Here is a 23,200-nt window from a genome sequence, read left to right as displayed (position 1 = left end):
CCATGTGCTTGAACGCCAAGACGTTCGTGCTTCTGTGAGATGAAAGACGTCCTTCTGCATATGTGGTTGCTCACACCGGTGCACTTGTTAGTGTATCCATTCAGTCCTGGGCTGCGGGGCATTCAGAAGTGGCTCTGTGGAGACGTCTGCATAGAGGCAGCTGTCAGAACACGCACACTCGATTGTTCACCCAAAACATATGCAGACGCGTCCTTAGCCTGTAGATTTGGATGCACAGAGTTCCCTGTGTTCGCAAGAGACAAGGGAATCGCGTCTGTACGCACAGAAGCAATAGCGGACCGTTTCCCTCGGAGTGAACGCGAAAGAGCCGTCTATATACTCGCAGACACGGGAACGTGCCTCAATGCGGTCACAGAGGCAGCAGCTTTTGCACAGATGCTCCTGGTGATTCTGGCACTTTCCAGGCACACTCCTGAAAGTCGCGCACACTGCTGTTCACTCGCTAAACGACCTCTTGGGAAACACGTCTCCGGTCGACGGACCGCTCAGATTGCTTCTCGTGTAACTGTGAACTGTGTCAGCGCAGGGAATCCGTCTCTGTTGAGCAGATGTCAATCCTGCCTCGCTTTTGCTTTGTTGCCTCTACCAAGATGATTTCCCGTTTCTCTCTTCACTGGAGCAGGCAGACACAGCCAACGCACATCAAGTGTCAAGAGACACACTCTGCTGAGCTCAACGCTTGTGCAGATGCACATGTGCGACGAAGTCAACACACGTGCTTGTGGAGAGAAAGAAAGGGACTCCCAGGCGTGTGGAGCGACGGGGAGAAAGAGCGGGCGCTGAGGAACACAGTTTCAAACAGACTGTCTCCACACAAACAGGCACCTGTCTGCAGGTATCCTAGATCTTGATTCTTGAACTTGAGGAAACACGCGTCTGAGCAAAACTCCCAAACGCTTCCAGGAAAGACACAGGCTCTCCCACAAGCACACAAGTGTTTGCCCTCAGCTATAGATCAGGGACAAGCTTGTGAAGAGATGCCCTGCTATTCTTTCGCCTTATGGCATCATGTGTTTCGTTCCTCTTGGAGATCGATTGTTAAACGTCTTTCCTAGGGCGACTGTGAAGCATTTGCCAGCGGAGGAGAAGTAGCACGGAGCAGCATTCAGTACTGCCTACGAGTGTCTTTGCTACCCTACTAGCGGAGCTCCAAGAACAGGCACACATCTTCAGGTACCTTCCAAATGTGGATTCCCCTGCAGCCCCGTAGGCGGGCGTGCAGTACGCCAACCGTCAACGGACGTTTTTCCCCTCAAGCCTGTCAGGACGTTGCTCGTCCGTCTTTCCCTCAACAGATGGGAGTAGGAGCGCTTGCGGATGTGTGCGTGTGTGTGGCCACGCGTTTGCTTAGGCATCAGTGTGTGAAAAGGTAGGTGCTTTTCTCTAGCTGCGTGCGCGTGCACGTGGTGCTGGGTGCACATCCCTGGGTGCTCGTGGAAAGGTTTCTGCATGGTTTTCGCTGAGGAATCGTGTGTGTGCACATGGACAAAGAGAAGGCGCAGCAACCAGGTTCCAGCGCCGAAGGCGGCAAAAGGCGAGGTTTCCGGCGCTATCTCCTTCTCTCCCCAGAGCTAGTCGCGCAAAGCAAGCCGCTAAGCCAGCGACCGGCAAGAGAGCTACAACGAAGCATGCCGAACGGAGAAAATAGCAGCAGCTCATCTGTTCACACCTTGTTTCTGCCATGTGCTTGAACGCCAAGACGTTCGCGCTTCTGTGAGATGAAAGACGTCCTTCTGCATATGTGGTTGCTCACACCGGTGCACTTGTTAGTGTATCCATTCAGTCCTGGGCTGCGGGGCATTCAGAAGTGGCTCTGTGGAGACGTCTGCATAGAGGCAGCTGTCAGAACACGCACGCTCGATTGTTCACCAAAACATATGCAGACGCGTCCTTAGCCTGTAGATTTGGATGCACAGAGTTCCCTGTGTTCGCAAGAGACAAGGGAATCGCGTCTGTATGCACAGAAGCAATAGCGGACCGTTTCCCTCGGAGTGAACGCGAAAGTGCCGTCTATATACTCGCAGACACGGGAACGTGCCTCAATGCGGTCACAGAGGTAGCAGCTTTTGCACAGATGCTCCTGGTGATTCTGGCACTTTCCAGGCACACTCCTGAAAGTCGCGCACACTGCTGTTCACTCGCTAAACGACCTCTTGGGAAACACGTCTCCGGTCGATGGACCGCTCAGATTGCTTCTCGTGTAACTGTGAACTGTGTCAGCGCAGGGAATCCGTCTCTGTTGAGCAGATGTCAATCCTGCCTCGCTTTTGCTTTGTTGCCTCTACCAAGATGATTTCCCGTTTCTCTCTTCACTGGAGCACGCAGACACAGCCAACGCACATCAAGTGTCAAGAGACACACTCTGCTGAGCTCAACGCTTGTGCAGATGCACATGTGCGACGAAGTCAACACACGTGCTTGTGGAGAGAAAGAAAGGGACTCCCAGGTGTGTGGAGCGACGGGGAGAAAGAGCGGGCGCTGAGGAACACAGTTTCAAACAGACTGTCTCCACACAAACAGGCACCTGTCTGCAGGTATCCTAGATCTTGATTCTTGAACTTGAGGAAACACGCGTCTGAGCAAAACTCCCAAACGCTTCCAGGAAAGACACAGGCTCTCCCACAAGCACACAAGTGTTTGCCCTCAGCTATAGATCAGGGACAAGCTTGTGAAGAGATGCCCTGCTATTCTTTCGCCTTATGGCATCATGTGTTTCGTTCCTCTTGGAGATCGATTGTTAAACGTCTTTCCTCGGGCGACTGTGAAGCATTTGCCAGCGGAGGAGAAGTAGCACGGAGCAGCATTCAGTACTGCCTACGAGTGTCTTTGCTACCCTACTAGCGGAGCTCCAAGAACAGGCACACATCTTCAGGTACCTTCCAAATGTGGATTCCCCTGCAGCCCCGTAGGCGGGCGTGCAGTACGCCAACCGTCAACGGACGTTTTTCCCCTCAACCCTGTCAGGACGTTGCTCGTCCGTCTTTCCCTCAACAGATGGGAGTAGGAGCGCTTGCGGATGTGTGCGTGTGTGTGGCCACGCGTTTGCTTAGGCATCAGTGTGTGAAAAGGTAGGTGCTTTTCTCTAGCTGCGTGCGCGTGCACGTGGTGCTGGGTGCTCATCCCTGGGTGCTCGTGGAAAGGTTTCTGCATGGTTTTCGCTGAGGAATCGTGTGTGTGCACATGGACAAAGAGAAGGCGCAGCAACCAGGTTCCAGCGCTGAAGAAGGCAAAAGGCAAGGTTTCCGGCGCTATCTCCTTCTCTCCGCAGACCTAGTCGCGCAAAGCAAGCCGCTAAGCCGGCGACCGGCAAGAGAGCTACAACGAAGCATGCCGAACGGAGAAAATAGCAGCAGCGCATCTGTTCACACCTTGTTTCTGCCATGTGCTTGAACGCCAAGACGTTCGTGCTTCTGTGAGATGAAAGACGTCCTTCTGCATATGTGGTTGCTCACACCGGTGCACTTGTTAGTGTATCCATTCAGTCCTGGGCTGCGGGGCATTCAGAAGTGGCTCTGTGGAGACGTCTGCATAGAGGCAGCTGTCAGAACACGCACACTCGATTGTTCACCCAAAACATATGCAGACGCGTCCTTAGCCTGTAGATTTGGATGCACAGAGTTCCCTGTGTTCGCAAGAGACAAGGGAATCGCGTCTGTACGCACAGAAGCAATAGCGGACCGTTTCCCTCGGAGTGAACGCGAAAGAGCCGTCTATATACTCGCAGACACGGGAACGTGCCTCAATGCGGTCACAGAGGCAGCAGCTTTTGCACAGATGCTCCTGGTGATTCTGGCACTTTCCAGGCACACTCCTGAAAGTCGCGCACACTGCTGTTCACTCGCTAAACGACCTCTTGGGAAACACGTCTCCGGTCGACGGACCGCTCAGATTGCTTCTCGTGTAACTGTGAACTGTGTCAGCGCAGGGAATCCGTCTCTGTTGAGCAGATGTCAATCCTGCCTCGCTTTTGCTTTGTTGCCTCTACCAAGATGATTTCCCGTTTCTCTCTTCACTGGAGCACGCAGACACAGCCAACGCACATCAAGTGTCAAGAGACACACTCTGCTGAGCTCAACGCTTGTGCAGATGCACATGTGCGACGAAGTCAACACACGTGCTTGTGGAGAGAAAGAAAGGGACTCCCAGGCGTGTGGAGCGACGGGGAGAAAGAGCGGGCGCTGAGGAACACAGTTTCAAACAGACTGTCTCCACACAAACAGGCACCTGTCTGCAGGTATCCTAGATCTTGATTCTTGAACTTGAGGAAACACGCGTCTGAGCAAAACTCCCAAACGCTTCCAGGAAAGACACAGGCTCTCCCACAAGCACACAAGTGTTTGCCCTCAGCTATAGATCAGGGACAAGCTTGTGAAGAGATGCCCTGCTATTCTTTCGCCTTATGGCATCATGTGTTTCGTTCCTCTTGGAGATCGATTGTTAAACGTCTTTCCTAGGGCGACTGTGAAGCATTTGCCAGCGGAGGAGAAGTAGCACGGAGCAGCATTCAGTACTGCCTACGAGTGTCTTTGCTACCCTACTAGCGGAGCTCCAAGAACAGGCACACATCTTCAGGTACCTTCCAAATGTGGATTCCCCTGCAGCCCCGTAGGCGGGCGTGCAGTACGCCAACCGTCAACGGACGTTTTTCCCCTCAAGCCTGTCAGGACGTTGCTCGTCCGTCTTTCCCTCAATAGATGGGAGTAGGAGCGCTTGCGGATGTGTGCGTGTGTGTGGCCACGCGTTTGCTTAGGCATCAGTGTGTGAAAAGGTAGGTGCTTTTCTCTAGCTGCGTGCGCGTGCACGTGGTGCTGGGTGCACATCCCTGGGTGCTCGTGGAAAGGTTTCTGCATGGTTTTCGCTGAGGAATCGTGTGTGTGCACATGGACAAAGAGAAGGCGCAGCAACCAGGTTCCAGCGCCGAAGGCGGCAAAAGGCGAGGTTTCCGGCGCTATCTCCTTCTCTCCCCAGAGCTAGTCGCGCAAAGCAAGCCGCTAAGCCGGCGACCGGCAAGAGAGCTACAACGAAGCATGCCGAACGGAGAAAATAGCAGCAGCTCATCTGTTCACACCTTGTTTCTGCCATGTGCTTGAACGCCAAGACGTTCGCGCTTCTGTGAGATGAAAGACGTCCTTCTGCATATGTGGTTGCTCACACCGGTGCACTTGTTAGTGTATCCATTCAGTCCTGGGCTGCGGGGCATTCAGAAGTGGCTCTGTGGAGACGTCTGCATAGAGGCAGCTGTCAGAACACGCACACTCGATTGTTCACCAAAACATATGCAGACGCGTCCTTAGCCTGTAGATTTGGATGCACAGAGTTCCCTGTGTTCGCAAGAGACAAGGGAATCGCGTCTGTATGCGCAGAAGCAATAGCGGACCGTTTCCCTCGGAGTGAACGCGAAAGTGCCGTCTATATACTCGCAGACACGGGAACGTGCCTCAATGCGGTCACAGAGGTAGCAGCTTTTGCACAGATGCTCCTGGTGATTCTGGCACTTTCCAGGCACACTCCTGAAAGTCGCGCACACTGCTGTTCACTCGCTAAACGACCTCTTGGGAAACACGTCTCCGGTCGATGGACCGCTCAGATTGCTTCTCGTGTAACTGTGAACTGTGTCAGCGCAGGGAATCCGTCTCTGTTGAGCAGATGTCAATCCTGCCTCGCTTTTGCTTTGTTGCCTCTACCAAGATGATTTCCCGTTTCTCTCTTCACTGGAGCACGCAGACACAGCCAACGCACATCAAGTGTCAAGAGACACACTCTGCTGAGCTCAACGCTTGTGCAGATGCACATGTGCGACGAAGTCAACACACGTGCTTGTGGAGAGAAAGAAAGGGACTCCCAGGCGTGTGGAGCGACGGGGAGAAAGAGCGGGCGCTGAGGAACACAGTTTCAAACAGACTGTCTCCACACAAACAGGCACCTGTCTGCAGGTATCCTAGATCTTGATTCTTGAACTTGAGGAAACACGCGTCTGAGCAAAACTCCCAAACGCTTCCAGGAAAGACACAGGCTCTCCCACAAGCACACAAGTGTTTGCCCTCAGCTATAGATCAGGGACAAGCTTGTGAAGAGATGCCCTGCTATTCTTTCGCCTTATGGCATCATGTGTTTCGTTTCTCTTGGAGATCGATTGTTAAACGTCTTTCCTCGGGCGACTGTGAAGCATTTGCCAGCGGAGGAGAAGTAGCACGGAGCAGCATTCAGTACTGCCTACGAGTGTCTTTGCTACCCTACTAGCGGAGCTCCAAGAACAGGCACACATCTTCAGGTACCTTCCAAATGTGGATTCCCCTGCAGCCCCGTAGGCGGGCGTGCAGTACGCCAACCATCAACGGACGTTTTTCCCCTCAAGCCTGTCAGGACGTTGCTCGTCCGTCTTTCCCTCAATAGATGGGAGTAGGCGCGCTTGTGGATATGTGCGTGTGTGTGGCCACGCGTTTGCTTAGGCATCAGTGTGTGAAAAGGTAGGTGCTTTTCTCTAGCTGCGTGTGCGTGCACGTGGTGCTGGGTGCACATCCCTGGGTGCTCGTGGAAAGGTTTCTGCATGGTTTTCGCTGAGGAATCGTGTGTGTGCACATGGACAAAGAGAAGGCGCAGCAACCAGGTTCCAGCGCTGAAGAAGGCAAAAGGCAAGGTTTCCGGCGCTATCTCCTTCTCTCCGCAGACCTAGTCGCGCAAAGCAAGCCGCTAAGCCGGCGACCGGCAAGAGAGCTACAACGAAGCATGCCGAACGGAGAAAATAGCAGCAGCGCATCTGTTCACACCTTGTTTCTGCCATGTGCTTGAACGCCAAGACGTTCGTGCTTCTGTGAGATGAAAGACGTCCTCCTGCATATGTGGTTGCTCACACCGGTGCACTTGTTAGTGTATCCATTCAGTCCTGGGCTGCGGGGCATTCAGAAGTGGCTCTGTGGAGACGTCTGCATAGAGGCAGCTGTCAGAACACGCACACTCGATTGTTCACCCAAAACATATGCAGACGCGTCCTTAGCCTGTAGATTTGGATGCACAGAGTTCCCTGTGTTCGCAAGAGACAAGGGAATCGCGTCTGTACACACAGAAGCAATAGCGGACCGTTTCCCTCGGAGTGAACGCGAAAGAGCCGTCTATATACTCGCAGACACGGGAACGTGCCTCAATGCGGTCACAGAGGCAGCAGCTTTTGCACAGATGCTCCTGGTGATTCTGGCACTTTCCAGGCACACTCCTGAAAGTCGCGCACACTGCTGTTCACTCGCTAAACGACCTCTTGGGAAACACGTCTCCGGTCGACGGACCGCTCAGATTGCTTCTCGTGTAACTGTGAACTGTGTCAGCGCAGGGAATCCGTCTCTGTTGAGCAGATGTCAATCCTGCCTCGCTTTTGCTTTGTTGCCTCTACCAAGATGATTTCCCGTTTCTCTCTTCACTGGAGCAGGCAGACACAGCCAACGCACATCAAGTGTCAAGAGACACACTCTGCTGAGCTCAACGCTTGTGCAGATGCACATGTGCGACGAAGTCAACACACGTGCTTGTGGAGAGAAAGAAAGGGACTCCCAGGCGTGTGGAGCGACGGGGAGAAAGAGCGGGCGCTGAGGAACACAGTTTCAAACAGACTGTCTCCACACAAACAGGCACCTGTCTGCAGGTATCCTAGATCTTGATTCTTGAACTTGAGGAAACACGCGTCTGAGCAAAACTCCCAAACGCTTCCAGGAAAGACACAGGCTCTCCCACAAGCACACAAGTGTTTGCCCTCAGCTATAGATCAGGGACAAGCTTGTGAAGAGATGCCCTGCTATTCTTTCGCCTTATGGCATCATGTGTTTCGTTCCTCTTGGAGATCGATTCTTAAACGTCTTTCCTAGGGCGACTGTGAAGCATTTGCCAGCGGAGGAGAAGTAGCACGGAGCAGCATTCAGTACTGCCTACGAGTGTCTTTGCTATCCTACTAGCGGAGCTCCAAGAACAGGCACACATCTTCAGGTACCTTCCAAATGTGGATTCCCCTGCAGCCCCGTAGGCGGGCGTGCAGTACGCCAACCGTCAACGGACGTTTTTCCCCTCAACCCTGTCAGGACGTTGCTCGTCCGTCTTTCCCTCAACAGATGGGAGTAGGAGCGCTTGCGGATGTGTGCGTGTGTGTGGCCACGCGTTTGCTTAGGCATCAGTGTGTGAAAAGGTAGGTGCTTTTCTCTAGCTGCGTGCGCGTGCACGTGGTACTGGGTGCACATCCCTGGGTGCTCGTGGAAAGGTTTCTGCATGGTTTTCGCTGAGGAATCGTGTGTGTGCACATGGACAAAGAGAAGGCGCAGCAACCAGGTTCCAGCGCTGAAGAAGGCAAAAGGCAAGGTTTCCGGCGCTATCTCCTTCTCTCCGCAGACCTAGTCGCGCAAAGCAAGCCGCTAAGCCGGCGACCGGCAAGAGAGCTACAACGAAGCATGCCGAACGGAGAAAATAGCAGCAGCGCATCTGTTCACACCTTGTTTCTGCCATGTGCTTGAACGCCAAGACGTTCGTGCTTCTGTGAGATGAAAGACGTCCTTCTGCATATGTGGTTGCTCACACCGGTGCACTTGTTAGTGTATCCATTCAGTCCTGGGCTGCGGGGCATTCAGAAGTGGCTCTGTGGAGACGTCTGCATAGAGGCAGCTGTCAGAACACGCACACTCGATTGTTCACCAAAACATATGCAGACGCGTCCTTAGCCTGTAGATTTGGATGCACAGAGTTCCCTGTGTTCGCAAGAGACAAGGGAATCGCGTCTGTACGCACAGAAGCAATAGCGGACCGTTTCCCTCGGAGTGAACGCGAAAGAGCCGTCTATATACTCGCAGACACGGGAACGTGCCTCAATGCGGTCACAGAGGCAGCAGCTTTTGCACAGATGCTCCTGGCGATTCTGGCACTTTCCAGGCACACTCCTGAAAGTCGCGCACACTGCTGTTCACTCGCTAAACGACCTCTTGGGAAACACGTCTCCGGTCGACGGACCGCTCAGATTGCTTCTCGTGTAACTGTGAACTGTGTCAGCGCAGGGAATCCGTCTCTGTTGAGCAGATGTCAATCCTGCCTCGCTTTTGCTTTGTTGCCTCTACCAAGATGATTTCCCGTTTCTCTCTTCACTCGAGCAGGCAGACACAGCCAACGCACATCAAGTGTCAAGAGACACACTCTGCTGAGCTCAACGCTTGTGCAGATGCACATGTGCGACGAAGTCAACACACGTGCTTGTGGAGAGAAAGAAAGGGACTCCCAGGCGTGTGGAGCGACGGGGAGAAAGAGCGGGCGCTGAGGAACACAGTTTCAAACAGACTGTCTCCACACAAACAGGCACCTGTCTGCAGGTATCCTAGATCTTGATTCTTGAACTTGAGGAAACACGCGTCTGAGCAAAACTCCCAAACGCTTCCAGGAAAGACACAGGCTCTCCCACAAGCACACAAGTGTTTGCCCTCAGCTATAGATCAGGGACAAGCTTGTGAAGAGATGCCCTGCTATTCTTTCGCCTTATGGCATCATGTGTTTCGTTCCTCTTGGAGATCGATTGTTAAACGTCTTTCCTCGGGCGACTGTGAAGCATTTGCCAGCGGAGGAGAAGTAGCACGGAGCAGCATTCAGTACTGCCTACGAGTGTCTTTGCTACCCTACTAGCGGAGCTCCAAGAACAGGCACACATCTTCAGGTACCTTCCAAATGTGGATTCCCCTGCAGCCCCGTAGGCGGGCGTGCAGTACGCCAACCGTCAACGGACGTTTTTCCCCTCAAGCCTGTCAGGACGTTGCTCGTCCGTCTTTCCCTCAATAGATGGGAGTAGGCGCGCTTGCGGATGTGTGCGTGTGTGTGGCCACGCGTTGTCTTAGGCATCAGTGTGTGAAAAGGTAGGTGCTTTTCTCTAGCTGCGTGTGCGTGCACGTGGTGCTGGGTGCACATCCCTGGGTGCTCGTGGAAAGGTTTCTGCATGGTTTTCGCTGAGGAATCGTGTGTGTGCACATGGACAAAGAGAAGGCGCAGCAACCAGGTTCCAGCGCCGAAGAAGGCAAAAGGCAAGGTTTCCGGCGCTATCTCCTTCTCTCCGCAGACCTAGTCGCGCAAAGCAAGCCGCTAAGCCGGCGACCGGCAAGAGAGCTACAACGAAGCATGCCGAACGGAGAAAATAGCAGCAGCGCATCTGTTCACACCTTGTTTCTGCCATGTGCTTGAACGCCAAGACGTTCGTGCTTCTGTGAGATGAAAGACGTCCTTCTGCATATGTGGTTGCTCACACCGGTGCACTTGTTAGTGTATCCATTCAGTCCTGGGCTGCGGGGCATTCAGAAGTGGCTCTGTGGAGACGTCTGCATAGAGGCAGCTGTCAGAACACGCACACTCGATTGTTCACCCAAAACATATGCAGACGCGTCCTTAGCCTGTAGATTTGGATGCACAGAGTTCCCTGTGTTCGCAAGAGACAAGGGAATCGCGTCTGTACACACAGAAGCAATAGCGGACCGTTTCCCTCGGAGTGAACGCGAAAGAGCCGTCTATATACTCGCAGACACGGGAACGTGCCTCAATGCGGTCACAGAGGCAGCAGCTTTTGCACAGATGCTCCTGGTGATTCTGGCACTTTCCAGGCACACTCCTGAAAGTCGCGCACACTGCTGTTCACTCGCTAAACGACCTCTTGGGAAACACGTCTCCGGTCGACGGACCGCTCAGATTGCTTCTCGTGTAACTGTGAACTGTGTCAGCGCAGGGAATCCGTCTCTGTTGAGCAGATGTCAATCCTGCCTCGCTTTTGCTTTGTTGCCTCTACCAAGATGATTTCCCGTTTCTCTCTTCACTGGAGCACGCAGACACAGCCAACGCACATCAAGTGTCAAGAGACACACTCTGCTGAGCTCAACGCTTGTGCAGATGCACATGTGCGACGAAGTCAACACACGTGCTTGTGGAGAGAAAGAAAGGGACTCCCAGGCGTGTGGAGCGACGGGGAGAAAGAGCGGGCGCTGAGGAACACAGTTTCAAACAGACTGTCTCCACACAAACAGGCACCTGTCTGCAGGTATCCTAGATCTTGATTCTTGAACTTGAGGAAACACGCGTCTGAGCAAAACTCCCAAACGCTTCCAGGAAAGACACAGGCTCTCCCACAAGCACACAAGTGTTTGCCCTCAGCTATAGATCAGGGACAAGCTTGTGAAGAGATGCCCTGCTATTCTTTCGCCTTATGGCATCATGTGTTTCGTTCCTCTTGGAGATCGATTGTTAAACGTCTTTCCTAGGGCGACTGTGAAGCATTTGCCAGCGGAGGAGAAGTAGCACGGAGCAGCATTCAGTACTGCCTACGAGTGTCTTTGCTACCCTACTAGCGGAGCTCCAAGAACAGGCACACATCTTCAGGTACCTTCCAAATGTGGATTCCCCTGCAGCCCCGTAGGCGGGCGTGCAGTACGCCAACCGTCAACGGACGTTTTTCCCCTCAACCCTGTCAGGACGTTGCTCGTCCGTCTTTCCCTCAACAGATGGGAGTAGGAGCGCTTGCGGATGTGTGCGTGTGTGTGGCCACGCGTTTGCTTAGGCATCAGTGTGTGAAAAGGTAGGTGCTTTTCTCTAGCTGCGTGCGCGTGCACGTGGTGCTGGGTGCACATCCCTGGGTGCTCGTGGAAAGGTTTCTGCATGGTTTTCGCTGAGGAATCGTGTGTGTGCACATGGACAAAGAGAAGGCGCAGCAACCAGGTTCCAGCGCTGAAGAAGGCAAAAGGCAAGGTTTCCGGCGCTATCTCCTTCTCTCCGCAGACCTAGTCGCGCAAAGCAAGCCGCTAAGCCGGCGACCGGCAAGAGAGCTACAACGAAGCATGCCGAACGGAGAAAATAGCAGCAGCGCATCTGTTCACACCTTGTTTCTGCCATGTGCTTGAACGCCAAGACGTTCGTGCTTCTGTGAGATGAAAGACGTCCTTCTGCATATGTGGTTGCTCACACCGGTGCACTTGTTAGTGTATCCATTCAGTCCTGGGCTGCGGGGCATTCAGAAGTGGCTCTGTGGAGACGTCTGCATAGAGGCAGCTGTCAGAACACGCACACTCGATTGTTCACCCAAAACATATGCAGACGCGTCCTTAGCCTGTAGATTTGGATGCACAGAGTTCCCTGTGTTCGCAAGAGACAAGGGAATCGCGTCTGTACGCACAGAAGCAATAGCGGACCGTTTCCCTCGGAGTGAACGCGAAAGAGCCGTCTATATACTCGCAGACACGGGAACGTGCCTCAATGCGGTCACAGAGGCAGCAGCTTTTGCACAGATGCTCCTGGTGATTCTGGCACTTTCCAGGCACACTCCTGAAAGTCGCGCACACTGCTGTTCACTCGCTAAACGACCTCTTGGGAAACACGTCTCCGGTCGACGGACCGCTCAGATTGCTTCTCGTGTAACTGTGAACTGTGTCAGCGCAGGGAATCCGTCTCTGTTGAGCAGATGTCAATCCTGCCTCGCTTTTGCTTTGTTGCCTCTACCAAGATGATTTCCCGTTTCTCTCTTCACTGGAGCAGGCAGACACAGCCAACGCACATCAAGTGTCAAGAGACACACTCTGCTGAGCTCAACGCTTGTGCAGATGCACATGTGCGACGAAGTCAACACACGTGTTTGTGGAGAGAAAGAAAGGGACTCCCAGGCGTGTGGAGCGACGGGGAGAAAGAGCGGGCGCTGAGGAACACAGTTTCAAACAGACTGTCTCCACACAAACAGGCACCTGTCTGCAGGTATCCTAGATCTTGATTCTTGAACTTGAGGAAACACGCGTCTGAGCAAAACTCCCAAACGCTTCCAGGAAAGACACAGGCTCTCCCACAAGCACACAAGTGTTTGCCCTCAGCTATAGATCAGGGACAAGCTTGTGAAGAGATGCCCTGCTATTCTTTCGCCTTATGGCATCATGTGTTTCGTTCCTCTTGGAGATCGATTGTTAAACGTCTTTCCTAGGGCGACTGTGAAGCATTTGCCAGCGGAGGAGAAGTAGCACGGAGCAGCATTCAGTACTGCCTACGAGTGTCTTTGCTACCCTACTAGCGGAGCTCCAAGAACAGGCACACATCTTCAGGTACCTTCCAAATGTGGATTCCCCTGCAGCCCCGTAGGCGGGCGTGCAGTACGCCAACCGTCAACGGACGTTTTTCCCCTCAAGCCTGTCAGGACGTTGCTCGTCCGTCTTTCCCTCAATAGATGGGAGTAGGAGCGCTTGCGGATGTGTGCGTGTGTGTGGCCACGCGTTTGCTTAGGCATCAGTGTGTGAAAAGGTAGGTGCTTTTCTCTAGCTGCGTGCGCGTGCACGTGGTGCTGGGTGCACATCCCTGGGTGCTCGTGGAAAGGTTTCTGCATGGTTTTCGCTGAGGAATCGTGTGTGTGCACATGGACAAAGAGAAGGCGCAGCAACCAGGTTCCAGCGCCGAAGGCGGCAAAAGGCGAGGTTTCCGGCGCTATCTCCTTCTCTCCCCAGAGCTAGTCGCGCAAAGCAAGCCGCTAAGCCGGCGACCGGCAAGAGAGCTACAACGAAGCATGCCGAACGGAGAAAATAGCAGCAGCGCATCTGTTCACACCTTGTTTCTGCCATGTGCTTGAACGCCAAGACGTTCGTGCTTCTGTGAGATGAAAGACGTCCTTCTGCATATGTGGTTGCTCACACCGGTGCACTTGTTAGTGTATCCATTCAGTCCTGGGCTGCGGGGCATTCAGAAGTGGCTCTGTGGAGACGTCTGCATAGAGGCAGCTGTCAGAACACGCACACTCGATTGTTCACCAAAACATATGCAGACGCGTCCTTAGCCTGTAGATTTGGATGCACAGAGTTCCCTGTGTTCGCAAGAGACAAGGGAATCGCGTCTGTACGCACAGAAGCAATAGCGGACCGTTTCCCTCGGAGTGAACGCGAAAGAGCCGTCTATATACTCGCAGACACGGGAACGTGCCTCAATGCGGTCACAGAGGCAGCAGCTTTTGCACAGATGCTCCTGGCGATTCTGGCACTTTCCAGGCACACTCCTGAAAGTCGCGCACACTGCTGTTCACTCGCTAAACGACCTCTTGGGAAACACGTCTCCGGTCGACGGACCGCTCAGATTGCTTCTCGTGTAACTGTGAACTGTGTCAGCGCAGGGAATCCGTCTCTGTTGAGCAGATGTCAATCCTGCCTCGCTTTTGCTTTGTTGCCTCTACCAAGATGATTTCCCGTTTCTCTCTTCACTGGAGCAGGCAGACACAGCCAACGCACATCAAGTGTCAAGAGACACACTCTGCTGAGCTCAACGCTTGTGCAGATGCACATGTGCGACGAAGTCAACACACGTGCTTGTGGAGAGAAAGAAAGGGACTCCCAGGCGTGTGGAGCGACGGGGAGAAAGAGCGGGTGCTGAGGAACACAGTTTCAAACAGACTGTCTCCACACAAACAGGCACCTGTCTGCAGGTATCCTAGATCTTGATTCTTGAACTTGAGGAAACACGCGTCTGAGCAAAACTCCCAAACGCTTCCAGGAAAGACACACGCTCGCCCACAAGCACACAAGTGTTTGCCCTCAGCTATAGATCAGGGACAAGCTTGTGAAGAGATGCCCTGCTATTCTTTCGCCTTATGGCATCATGTGTTTCGTTCCTCTTGGAGATCGATTGTTAAACGTCTTTCCTCGGGCGACTGTGAAGCATTTGCCAGCGGAGGAGAAGTAGCACGGAGCAGCATTCAGTACTGCCTACGAGTGTCTTTGCTACCCTACTAGCGGAGCTCCAAGAACAGGCACACATCTTCAGGTACCTTCCAAATGTGGATTCCCCTGCAGCCCCGTAGGCGGGCGTGCAGTACGCCAACCATCAACGGACGTTTTTCCCCTCAAGCCTGTCAGGACGTTGCTCGTCCGTCTTTCCCTCAATAGATGGGAGTAGGCGCGCTTGCGGATGTGTGCGTGTGTGTGGCCACGCGTTTGCTTAGGCATCAGTGTGTGAAAAGGTAGGTGCTTTTCTCTAGCTGCGTGTGCGTGCACGTGGTGCTGGGTGCACATCCCTGGGTGCTCGTGGAAAGGTTTCTGCATGGTTTTCGCTAAGGAATCGTGTGTGTGCACATGGACAAAGAGAAGGCGCAGCAACCAGGTTCCAGCGCCGAAGGCGGCAAAAGGCGAGGTTTCCGGCGCTATCTCCTTCTCTCCCCAGACCTAGTCGCGCAAAGCAAGCCGCTAAGCCGGCGACCGGCAAGAGAGCTACAACGAAGCATGCCGAACGGAGAAAATAGCAGCAGCTCATCTGTTCACACCTTGTTTCTGCCATGTGCTTGAACGCCAAGACGTTCACGCTTCTGTGAGATGAAAGACGTCCTTCTGCATATGTGGTTGCTCACACCGGTGCACTTGTTAGTGTATCCATTCAGTCCTGGGCTGCGGGGCATTCAGAAGTGGCTCTGTGGAGACGTCTGCATAGAGGCAGCTGTCAGAACACGCACACTCGATTGTTCACCAAAACATATGCAGACGCGTCCTTAGCCTGTAGATTTGGATGCACAGAGTTCCCTGTGTTCGCAAGAGACAAGGGAATCGCGTCTGTACGCACAGAAGCAATAGCGGACCGTTTCCCTCGGAGTGAACGCGAAAGAGCCGTCTATATACTCGCAGACACGGGAACGTGCCTCAATGCGGTCACAGAGGCAGCAGCTTTTGCACAGGTGCTCTGGTGATTCTGACACTTTCCAGGCACACTCCTGAAAGTCGCGCACACTGCTGTTCACTCGCTAAACGACCTCTTGGGAAACACGTCTCCGGTCGATGGACCGCTCAGATTGCTTCTCGTGTAACTGTGAACTGTGTCAGCGCAGGGAATCCGTCTCTGTTGAGTAGATGTCAATCCTGCCTCGCTTTTGCTTTGTTGCCTCTACCAAGATGATTTCCCGTTTCTCTCTTCACTGGAGCACGCAGACACAGCCAACGCACATCAAGTGTCAAGAGACACACTCTGCTGAGCTCAACGCTTGTGCAGATGCACATGTGCGACGAAGTCAACACACGTGCTTGTGGAGAGAAAGAAAGGGACTCCCAGGCGTGTGGAGCGACGGGGAGAAAGAGCGGGCGCTGAGGAACACAGTTTCAAACAGACTGTCTCCACACAAACAGGCACCTGTCTGCAGGTATCCTAGATCTTGATTCTTGAACTTGAGGAAACACGCGTCTGAGCAAAACTCCCAAACGCTTCCAGGAAAGACACAGGCTCTCCCACAAGCACACAAGTGTTTGCCCTCAGCTATAGATCAGGGACAAGCTTGTGAAGAGATGCCCTGCTATTCTTTCGCCTTATGGCATCATGTGTTTCGTTCCTCTTGGAGATCGATTGTTAAACGTCTTTCCTAGGGCGACTGTGAAGCATTTGCCAGCGGAGGAGAAGTAGCACGGAGCAGCATTCAGTACTGCCTACGAGTGTCTTTGCTACCCTACTAGCGGAGCTCCAAGAACAGGCACACATCTTCAGGTACCTTCCAAATGTGGATTCCCCTGCAGCCCCGTAGGCGGGCGTGCAGTACGCCAACCGTCAACGGACGTTTTTCCCCTCAAGCCTGTCAGGACGTTGCTCGTCCGTCTTTCCCTCAATAGATGGGAGTAGGAGCGCTTGCGGATGTGTGCGTGTGTGTGGCCACGCGTTTGCTTAGGCATCAGTGTGTGAAAAGGTAGGTGCTTTTCTCTAGCTGCGTGCGCGTGCACGTGGTGCTGGGTGCACATCCCTGGGTGCTCGTGGAAAGGTTTCTGCATGGTTTTCGCTGAGGAATCGTGTGTGTGCACATGGACAAAGAGAAGGCGCAGCAACCAGGTTCCAGCGCTGAAGAAGGCAAAAGGCAAGGTTTCCGGCGCTATCTCCTTCTCTCCGCAGACCTAGTCGCGCAAAGCAAGCCGCTAAGCCGGCGACCGGCAAGAGAGCTACAACGAAGCATGCCGAACGGAGAAAATAGCAGCAGCGCATCTGTTCACACCTTGTTTCTGCCATGTGCTTGAACGCCAAGACGTTCGTGCTTCTGTGAGATGAAAGACGTCCTTCTGCATATGTGGTTGCTCACACCGGTGCACTTGTTAGTGTATCCATTCAGTCCTGGGCTGCGGGGCATTCAGAAGTGGCTCTGTGGAGACGTCTGCATAGAGGCAGCTGTCAGAACACGCACACTCGATTGTTCACCCAAAACATATGCAGACGCGTCCTTAGCCTGTAGATTTGGATGCACAGAGTTCCCTGTGTTCGCAAGAGACAAGGGAATCGCGTCTGTACGCACAGAAGCAATAGCGGACCGTTTCCCTCGGAGTGAACGCGAAAGAGCCGTCTATATACTCGCAGACACGGGAACGTGCCTCAATGCGGTCACAGAGGCAGCAGCTTTTGCACAGATGCTCCTGGTGATTCTGGCACTTTCCAGGCACACTCCTGAAAGTCGCGCACACTGCTGTTCACTCGCTAAACGACCTCTTGGGAAACACGTCTCCGGTCGACGGACCGCTCAGATTGCTTCTCGTGTAACTGTGAACTGTGTCAGCGCAGGGAATCCGTCTCTGTTGAGCAGATGTCAATCCTGCCTCGCTTTTGCTTTGTTGCCTCTACCAAGATGATTTCCCGTTTCTCTCTTCACTGGAGCAGGCAGACACAGCCAACGCACATCAAGTGTCAAGAGACACACTCTGCTGAGCTCAACGCTTGTGCAGATGCACATGTGCGACGAAGTCAACACACGTGCTTGTGGAGAGAAAGAAAGGGACTCCCAGGCGTGTGGAGCGACGGGGAGAAAGAGCGGGCGCTGAGGAACACAGTTTCAAACAGACTGTCTCCACACAAACAGGCACCTGTCTGCAGGTATCCTAGATCTTGATTCTTGAACTTGAGGAAACACGCGTCTGAGCAAAACTCCCAAACGCTTCCAGGAAAGACACACGCTCGCCCACAAGCACACAAGTGTTTGCCCTCAGCTATAGATCAGGGACAAGCTTGTGAAGAGATGCCCTGCTATTCTTTCGCCTTATGGCATCATGTGTTTCGTTCCTCTTGGAGATCGATTGTTAAACGTCTTTCCTAGGGCGACTGTGAAGCATTTGCCAGCGGAGGAGAAGTAGCACGGAGCAGCATTCAGTACTGCCTACGAGTGTCTTTGCTACCCTACTAGCGGAGCTCCAAGAACAGGCACACATCTTCAGGTACCTTCCAAATGTGGATTCCCCTGCAGCCCCGTAGGCGGGCGTGCAGTACGCCAACCATCAACGGACGTTTTTCCCCTCAAGCCTGTCAGGACGTTGCTCGTCCGTCTTTCCCTCAATAGATGGGAGTAGGCGCGCTTGCGGATGTGTGCGTGTGTGTGGCCACGCGTTTGCTTAGGCATCAGTGTGTGAAAAGGTAGGTGCTTTTCTCTAGCTGCGTGTGCGTGCACGTGGTGCTGGGTGCACATCCCTGGGTGCTCGTGGAAAGGTTTCTGCATGGTTTTCGCTAAGGAATCGTGTGTGTGCACATGGACAAAGAGAAGGCGCAGCAACCAGGTTCCAGCGCCGAAGGCGGCAAAAGGCGAGGTTTCCGGCGCTATCTCCTTCTCTCCCCAGACCTAGTCGCGCAAAGCAAGCCGCTAAGCCGGCGACCGGCAAGAGAGCTACAACGAAGCATGCCGAACGGAGAAAATAGCAGCAGCGCATCTGTTCACACCTTGTTTCTGCCATGTGCTTGAACGCCAAGACGTTCACGCTTCTGTGAGATGAAAGACGTCCTTCTGCATATGTGGTTGCTCACACCGGTGCACTTGTTAGTGTATCCATTCAGTCCTGGGCTGCGGGGCATTCAGAAGTGGCTCTGTGGAGACGTCTGCATAGAGGCAGCTGTCAGAACACGCACACTCGATTGTTCACCAAAACATATGCAGACGCGTCCTTAGCCTGTAGATTTGGATGCACAGAGTTCCCTGTGTTCGCAAGAGACAAGGGAATCGCGTCTGTACGCACAGAAGCAATAGCGGACCGTTTCCCTCGGAGTGAACGCGAAAGAGCCGTCTATATACTCGCAGACACGGGAACGTGCCTCAATGCGGTCACAGAGGCAGCAGCTTTTGCACAGGTGCTCTGGTGATTCTGACACTTTCCAGGCACACTCCTGAAAGTCGCGCACACTGCTGTTCACTCGCTAAACGACCTCTTGGGAAACACGTCTCCGGTCGATGGACCGCTCAGATTGCTTCTCGTGTAACTGTGAACTGTGTCAGCGCAGGGAATCCGTCTCTGTTGAGTAGATGTCAATCCTGCCTCGCTTTTGCTTTGTTGCCTCTACCAAGATGATTTCCCGTTTCTCTCTTCACTGGAGCACGCAGACACAGCCAACGCACATCAAGTGTCAAGAGACACACTCTGCTGAGCTCAACGCTTGTGCAGATGCACATGTGCGACGAAGTCAACACACGTGCTTGTGGAGAGAAAGAAAGGGACTCCCAGGCGTGTGGAGCGACGGGGAGAAAGAGCGGGCGCTGAGGAACACAGTTTCAAACAGACTGTCTCCACACAAACAGGCACCTGTCTGCAGGTATCCTAGATCTTGATTCTTGAACTTGAGGAAACACGCGTCTGAGCAAAACTCCCAAATGCTTCCAGGAAAGACACAGGCTCTCCCACAAGCACACAAGTGTTTGCCCTCAGCTATAGATCAGGGACAAGCTTGTGAAGAGATGCCCTGCTATTCTTTCGCCTTATGGCATCATGTGTTTCGTTCCTCTTGGAGATCGATTGTTAAACGTCTTTCCTAGGGCGACTGTGAAGCATTTGCCAGCGGAGGAGAAGTAGCACGGAGCAGCATTCAGTACTGCCTACGAGTGTCTTTGCTACCCTACTAGCGGAGCTCCAAGAACAGGCACACATCTTCAGGTACCTTCCAAATGTGGATTCCCCTGCAGCCCCGTAGGCGGGCGTGCAGTACGCCAACCGTCAACGGACGTTTTTCCCCTCAACCCTGTCAGGACGTTGCTCGTCCGTCTTTCCCTCAACAGATGGGAGTAGGAGCGCTTGCGGATGTGTGCGTGTGTGTGGCCACGCGTTTGCTTAGGCATCAGTGTGTGAAAAGGTAGGTGCTTTTCTCTAGCTGCGTGCGCGTGCACGTGGTGCTGGGTGCACATCCCTGGGTGCTCGTGGAAAGGTTTCTGCATGGTTTTCGCTGAGGAATCGTGTGTGTGCACATGGACAAAGAGAAGGCGCAGCAACCAGGTTCCAGCGCTGAAGAAGGCAAAAGGCAAGGTTTCCGGCGCTATCTCCTTCTCTCCGCAGACCTAGTCGCGCAAAGCAAGCCGCTAAGCCGGCGACCGGCAAGAGAGCTACAACGAAGCATGCCGAACGGAGAAAATAGCAGCAGCGCATCTGTTCACACCTTGTTTCTGCCATGTGCTTGAACGCCAAGACGTTCGTGCTTCTGTGAGATGAAAGACGTCCTTCTGCATATGTGGTTGCTCACACCGGTGCACTTGTTAGTGTATCCATTCAGTCCTGGGCTGCGGGGCATTCAGAAGTGGCTCTGTGGAGACGTCTGCATAGAGGCAGCTGTCAGAACACGCACACTCGATTGTTCACCCAAAACATATGCAGACGCGTCCTTAGCCTGTAGATTTGGATGCACAGAGTTCCCTGTGTTCGCAAGAGACAAGGGAATCGCGTCTGTACACACAGAAGCAATAGCGGACCGTTTCCCTCGGAGTGAACGCGAAAGAGCCGTCTATATACTCGCAGACACAAGAACGTGCCTCAATGCGGTCACAGAGGCAGCAGCTTTTGCACAGATGCTCCTGGTGATTCTGGCACTTTCCAGGCACACTCCTGAAAGTCGCGCACACTGCTGTTCACTCGCTAAACGACCTCTTGGGAAACACGTCTCCGGTCGACGGACCGCTCAGATTGCTTCTCGTGTAACTGTGAACTGTGTCAGCGCAGGGAATCCGTCTCTGTTGAGCAGATGTCAATCCTGCCTCGCTTTTGCTTTGTTGCCTCTACCAAGATGATTTCCCGTTTCTCTCTTCACTGGAGCAGGCAGACACAGCCAACGCACATCAAGTGTCAAGAGACACACTCTGCTGAGCTCAACGCTTGTGCAGATGCACATGTGCGACGAAGTCAACACACGTGCTTGTGGAGAGAAAGAAAGGGACTCCCAGGCGTGTGGAGCGACGGGGAGAAAGAGCGGGCGCTGAGGAACACAGTTTCAAACAGACTGTCTCCACACAAACAGGCACCTGTCTGCAGGTATCCTAGATCTTGATTCTTGAACTTGAGGAAACACGCGTCTGAGCAAAACTCCCAAACGCTTCCAGGAAAGACACAGGCTCTCCCACAAGCACACAAGTGTTTGCCCTCAGCTATAGATCAGGGACAAGCTTGTGAAGAGATGCCCTGCTATTCTTTCGCCTTATGGCATCATGTGTTTCGTTCCTCTTGGAGATCGATTGTTAAACGTCTTTCCTAGGGCGACTGTGAAGCATTTGCCAGCGGAGGAGAAGTAGCACGGAGCAGCATTCAGTACTGCCTACGAGTGTCTTTGCTACCCTACTAGCGGAGCTCCAAGAACAGGCACACATCTTCAGGTACCTTCCAAATGTGGATTCCCCTGCAGCCCCGTAGGCGGGCGTGCAGTACGCCAACCGTCAACGGACGTTTTTCCCCTCAACCCTGTCAGGACGTTGCTCGTCCGTCTTTCCCTCAACAGATGGGAGTAGGAGCGCTTGCGGATGTGTGCGTGTGTGTGGCCACGCGTTTGCTTAGGCATCAGTGTGTGAAAAGGTAGGTGCTTTTCTCTAGCTGCGTGCGCGTGCACGTGGTGCTGGGTGCACATCCCTGGGTGCTCGTGGAAAGGTTTCTGCATGGTTTTCGCTGAGGAATCGTGTGTGTGCACATGGACAAAGAGAAGGCGCAGCAACCAGGTTCCAGCGCCGAAGGCGGCAAAAGGCGAGGTTTCCGGCGCTATCTCCTTCTCTCCCCAGAGCTAGTCGCGCAAAGCAAGCCGCTAAGCCGGCGACCGGCAAGAGAGCTACAACGAAGCATGCCGAACGGAGAAAATAGCAGCAGCTCATCTGTTCACACCTTGTTTCTGCCATGTGCTTGAACGCCAAGACGTTCGCGCTTCTGTGAGATGAAAGACGTCCTTCTGCATATGTGGTTGCTCACACCGGTGCACTTGTTAGTGTATCCATTCAGTCCTGGGCTGCGGGGCATTCAGAAGTGGCTCTGTGGAGACGTCTGCATAGAGGCAGCTGTCAGAACACGCACACTCGATTGTTCACCAAAACATATGCAGACGCGTCCTTAGCCTGTAGATTTGGATGCACAGAGTTCCCTGTGTTCGCAAGAGACAAGGGAATCGCGTCTGTACGCACAGAAGCAATAGCGGACCGTTTCCCTCGGAGTGAACGCGAAAGAGCCGTCTATATACTCGCAGACACGGGAACGTGCCTCAATGCGGTCACAGAGGCAGCAGCTTTTGCACAGATGCTCCTGGCGATTCTGGCACTTTCCAGGCACACTCCTGAAAGTCGCGCACACTGCTGTTCACTCGCTAAACGACCTCTTGGGAAACACGTCTCCGGTCGACGGACCGCTCAGATTGCTTCTCGTGTAACTGTGAACTGTGTCAGCGCAGGGAATCCGTCTCTGTTGAGCAGATGTCAATCCTGCCTCGCTTTTGCTTTGTTGCCTCTACCAAGATGATTTCCCGTTTCTCTCTTCACTGGAGCAGGCAGACACAGCCAACGCACATCAAGTGTCAAGAGACACACTCTGCTGAGCTCAACGCTTGTGCAGATGCACATGTGCGACGAAGTCAACACACGTGCTTGTGGAGAGAAAGAAAGGGACTCCCAGGCGTGTGGAGCGACGGGGAGAAAGAGCGGGCGCTGAGGAACACAGTTTCAAACAGACTGTCTCCACACAAACAGGCACCTGTCTGCAGGTATCCTAGATCTTGATTCTTGAACTTGAGGAAACACGCGTCTGAGCAAAACTCCCAAACGCTTCCAGGAAAGACACACGCTCGCCCACAAGCACACAAGTGTTTGCCCTCAGCTATAGATCAGGGACAAGCTTGTGAAGAGATGCCCTGCTATTCTTTCGCCTTATGGCATCATGTGTTTCGTTCCTCTTGGAGATCGATTGTTAAACGTCTTTCCTAGGGCGACTGTGAAGCATTTGCCAGCGGAGGAGAA

The sequence above is a fragment of the Patagioenas fasciata genome, chromosome 16 (assembly GCF_037038585.1).
Source record: "Patagioenas fasciata isolate bPatFas1 chromosome 16, bPatFas1.hap1, whole genome shotgun sequence".
Taxonomy (NCBI): domain Eukaryota; kingdom Metazoa; phylum Chordata; class Aves; order Columbiformes; family Columbidae; genus Patagioenas; species Patagioenas fasciata.
This window is presented reverse-complemented; position numbering follows the sequence as displayed.